Below are 5,409 nucleotides of genomic sequence, written 5' to 3'. Positions count from 1 at the left end.
TCGCCTCAGCCACAAAGCTGATCCACCAGCTTTCTCAGTACAAATTAATCACCATCATTAGTGCAAATAGCAGCTTCCAGCCCACCGCGCCGGTCATCCGAAAGGACCCAGTGGGCTCTACAGAGTGTCTGCACAGCACTACCGAAACACAGCCATCTCCGCATGGGGAGAAGCTGCGCACTTGTGGGGGGCAGACGCTCTCCCCAGGGAGGGCAAGCACCCCTGAGAACAAGTGCCTTGAGCTCCAGGCCTGACAGCACCTGGCTCTTGCACGGATATGAGCCCCCCACACGCCTCCTACATGGACTCCCCCATCTGCAGTCCCAGTACCCATCCTAGGGTTTATGCTCCCAGAGGGGCCAGGTCTGGATGAGCCGTGAAGAATGAACACAGCCCTTGTCCATGGAAGGGGGCTGCAACTGGGACACATTTGTGGGGCTAATGTACAGGAGCTGGGTAGGGGATTGTAGTGAGGTGGCTGCCCCACTCTTGCAGAACAGGGGTCAAAGCAGCCCTGAAAGGCTGGGCTGATTGGGGGAAGCAGCCGCAGCTGTGGCCGGCTCAATCAAGGCCCAGCTGTCCCTTATAAGAGGGCTGTGGGCCAGAAGAAGAGACTCTCTCTAGCTTCTGAGAGAGAAGGACCTGGCTGCCTGGGACCTGAGGAGGGTACCTAGGGTGGAGCAGGGCTGGGGAAGGGCAGAGGGAGCTGGGGAGCTCCGGCCTAGCTAAGCCCCAGGCTGCAGGCCAAGTTAAGGGCCCACAAAGGGCACTGGGGCTGCAGAGGGGCAGCCCAGAGATAGGCAGAGGCAGCTGGTCCAACCCCCCTTGCCGGTGATGAGTGGTTTACAGACTGCAGTCAAGCCCCAGGGAGTGGGGGCTAGATGGTGACTGGCAGTAGCCACTGAGGCCAGGTGGGATTAGAGGGTTGGGGGTTCCCCTGGGAGGGGAGACCCAGATTGTGGGGTACTGTGGTGGGCAGAACCCTGATGTAAAGGGCACCAGGGTCTGGGAGGGACACGGGGGCCAGCAGCAGGCGAGACACCACCCTGCAGAGGACGCTCCAGGCTGGAAGAGCTAATTCCCAGGACAACCAGCAGGAAGCGCTGCACCAGTGAGTCATTGCCCCGCCACAGGGATAAATAGAGGGTGCCGATGTCTAGCACTGTTGATCTGGCACCAAACTAACAATCACGCCCTGTTCGTCAGACTTGCAACACATGTAGATCTCACAGCGGGTGCGGTGTGATGAGTTTATCAGAGGGAAACTCTCCATCTCTCCTCTTCTGCAGCTAATATTTTCCAACCCCTCCACTGTTTTCTGTGTCTTGGAGCTAGAGACATCTACCCCTATGGCTCCGCGAGCCGGGGGTGGGAGACGCCCAGCGCTCCCTACGGCTCCACAGGCTGGTGGGAAGGCAGACGCCCGGTGCTCCCTATGGCTCCGCTAGCTGAGGGGGGGCAGACGCCCGGCGCTCCAGTGTCCCGTGCACTAACGGTCCGGTGGACCCTGCTGACGCACAGTTCCCTAGTGTGCAAGCATGTGCTGCCGTTGGAATCAGCAGGGTCCCACCAGACCGTCAGAGCACAAGGCACCGCAGTCCAGCAGATCTATACCCCGGCTTGCCGCACAGCGAGTGCTTATGTGGACATGCCCTTAAAGTCTCTGGGCCTGGACTCCCCAGCTGCAGACTGTGGAGGGCCTTTGTCCGTGTCCGTTGTGAACTCTCGAGGCAGAAATTCTCTCACTCTGTGTTTGTGCAGCACCGTGACCTAGTGAGTACTAATGACAACAAATGAACTCTCCTCCTCTGCTGTGCAGAGCCCCAGGCCAGGTTACTAACCCTGCAGCCTGCCCCAGATTCATCGGCAGAAAGCTGGGCGGCAGACCTAGTTTGGACTCCTGGCTCCCAGGCTGCCTGAGAACTAGGCACAGTGCAGCGGTGACACCGTCAAGTGAGTGACTCCACGCAGGCCCTCCTGGCATGATGGGTGCGATGGTGTTGGCGTCAGTTCCAAAGGGAGTTGTCTCTCGGGCCAGGAGATGAAGTGTGACAATTCAGCAGCCAAGAAGTCAATGAGAAGAATTGTGCTGGATTAGACGACCTCTCGAGGTCCCTTCCAGCCCTATGATCTATGCTTCTGTGCTGGTGTGAATGCTGTGATGGAAACATATGGAGGCTACTTGCCCAAGTGCTAAAAGTTAATGGGCCAAATCCATCCCTGGTGCATCCTCATCGAGTTCTGGGGAATTAAAGCAAAGATGAATTTGGATCAGTGCTTTTGCTCATTAATCCCTTGGCTTCTATACATAAGACAAGGGAAAGGGGAAAGCCCTCGCTTGGTAACCTCATTGATGCTTCCTGGGTAGGAGGTAGCCTTGAGCTATGCACCAGCTTACCCTTTGCAAGGAGAAGCAATTCACCAGGGAAAATTGAAAGCTATGAAGAGTCGGGGGGAGCCAAATTCTTACCACGTTTCAGGCTAAGAGCCAGAATTTCATCTCTTAGGCAGACATCTACACTGCAGAAAAAACCCTGCAGAGTCCAGGTCACCTGTCTCAGGTTCCCGGAGCTAAAAGGAGCAGTGTGGACGTTGCCATTGAGGTGGGAGCTGGGTTCTGAAATGCAGCAAGGGGTGAGGGTCTCAGCACCCAGGCTCCAGCCTGAGCCTGATCACCTATGCTGCTATTTTTAGTCCCTCAAGGAGAGCCCTGTGAGCCTGACTCAGTTCACCTAGGCTCTGCCACTCGCTGCCACCGGGGTAGGCGGGGATTTGCAGTGTAGACGTACTTTTAAAGTCTCAGCAAAAGCAAAGGAAATGGAAGGCTTAATCTGTGGCCTCTCATCTTTATGGGATCAGGACTGCTGACAGCGGACATTTCATAGTGCCTTTACCACAGAGTGGGTGTTTCCATAGTCTGATCTGGAAAAGACTAGGAGTTTCTGAAGCTGAGAGTAAGGGGTGGCGGAGCATAGCCAGAAGGGCAGTAGCTTGCACCTGCATGTTTGGAAGCATGCGCTTCAATAACCAGACCTCTCAGCTGCCCTAGTGCCCAGGCCTGTCCTGTTCCAATGCATCCTTCCTATGCGTTTGTCTGTTCTCAGGAGTCCCCTGGAACCCCACTAGAATTCCCTCCCACCGCTCTGACTGGAGAACGGGCCAGATGAAGACTCCGCTCCCAGGGTGGAGATCCTTGTTTGCATTGTTTCAGAATCAAAAGCCAGCAAGAACTATAGGTATTGTGTGTGACTGCAGCTCCATTGTCATTCCGTGCTGTGCTCTCCATCTGAGCGTGCAGGCTGCCTCCCTTTACTGACTGAAAGGCAACAGACTATAAATGAAGGAAAGTCCAGGAAGAAATGTACACACTGTCCATGACCCTGGAACATTGCACTGAATGAACATTGCACGGCACACAAGCAACTCCCCTAGAGATCAGTGACTGGTTAAAAGGCAGGAAACAAAGGGTAGGAAAAAATGGTCAGTTTTCAAACTGGAGAGTGGTAAATAGCGAGCTCCCCCAAGGAGCTCTATTAGGACCCCTGCTGTGCAACATATTCATCAATGAGCTGGGAAATGGGATAAACAGGTGGCAAAATCTGCAGATGATACAAAATCACTCAGGATAGTTAAGTCCCAGGCACACTGCGAAGAGCTACAAAGGGATCTCACAAAACTGGGTGACTGGGCAACAAAATGGCAGATGAAATTCAATGTTGATAAATGCAAAGTAATGCACATTGGAAAATATAATCCCAACTATACATATAAAATGATGGGGTCTAAATGAGCTGTTACCACTCAAGAAAGATCTTGGAATCCTTGTGGAGAATTCTCTGAAAACATCCACTCAGTTTGCAGAAGCAGCCAAAAAAGGGAACAGAATGTAGGGAATCATTAGAAAAGGGATAGAGAACAAGACAGAAAATATCATATTGCCACTATATAAATCCAGGATACGCCCATATCTTGAACACAGTGTGCAGTTCTGATCCCCCCATCTCAATAAAGATATATTGGAATTGGAAAAGGTACAGAGAAGGACAACAAAAATGATCAGGGGTATGGAACAGCCTTTGTATGAGGAGAGATTAATGACTGGGACTTTTCCGCTTGGAAAAGGGACAACTAAGAGCGGATATGACAGAGGTCTATGACAACCTGACTGATGTGAAGCAAGTGGATAAAGAAGTGTTAATTACCCCTTCACATAACACAAGAACTGGGGACACCCAATGAAAGGAATAGGCAGCAAGTTTGAAACAAATGAAAGGAAATACTTCTTAACACAACACAAAGCCAACCTGTGGAACTCATTGCCAGGGCATGTTGTGAAGACCAAGACTATAACAGGGTTCAAAAAAGAACTAGATAAGTTCATGGAGGACAGGACCATCAATGGCTACTAGCAAGGATGGGCAGGGATGCAATCCCATGCTCTGGATGTCCCTAGCCTCTGATTGCCAGAAGCTGGAAGTGGATGACATTATCACTTGATAATTGCCCTGTTCTGTTCATTCCCTCTGAAGCACCTGGCATTGCCCTACTGGGCTAGATGGGCTGACCCTATATGGCCCTTCATATGTTCTAGAGATAGGGAGAGGAATTCCTCTTCTGTTGCCTAGATACTGTAATGATTTGTGTACTAGACAAATAGACAGATGGATAATTTACAATAATAAGAGATGGTTTAATCCACAATGACTCAGAAGCCGTGCTGATAATACATGGAAAATATTGATTCTTCCGGCTCTGTGAGATGCTCTATAACCAGTGCACAGAAGAAGGGCATTAGAGAATTATGGAAGTTACTCACATTCTGCAGGTGGAAAATCAGAGTTTTGGAGTAGCAACTGCACCTGTATTTCCCCTCAGCAAGGGCATCCAATCTGGGCTGCCAGATTCCCAGCCAATGCCTCCCTTGAGTGGACACCTGACTCTCTCTCCCATCTAGCCTGGGTATTTCAGGTTGCACAGTTCCTTGGCTGTACTGTGATTTTCCCAGTTGAAGACAGTCTGTCTAAACAGTTCTGCTTCAATTCTTGCCTCAGAGACAGCACATAGTGTGATCAGCACAGTTCTAAATGAACACACAGCTGTTTCTAAGCAATCAGATTTATTCCTAAGGTAGAAAGCATTACAGAGAAAACCTATTGCAAACAATAAAGGAACCTACATACACAGAATCATAGACTATGAGGGTTGGAAGGGACCTCAGGAGGTATCTAGTCCCACCCCCTTCAATCCATTCAAGTGCTTCACCACCCTCCGAGTGAAAAAGTTTTTCCTAATATCCAACCTAAACGTCCCACACTGCAACCTGAGACCATTACTCCTTGTTCTGTCATCTGCTACCACTGAGAACAGTCTCAATCCATCCTCTTTGGAACCCCCTTTCAGGTAGTTGAA

This window comes from Chelonoidis abingdonii, chromosome 6 (assembly GCF_003597395.2).
Source record: "Chelonoidis abingdonii isolate Lonesome George chromosome 6, CheloAbing_2.0, whole genome shotgun sequence".
Lineage (NCBI taxonomy): Eukaryota > Metazoa > Chordata > Testudines > Testudinidae > Chelonoidis > Chelonoidis abingdonii.
Note: the sequence above shows the minus strand (reverse complement) of the source record.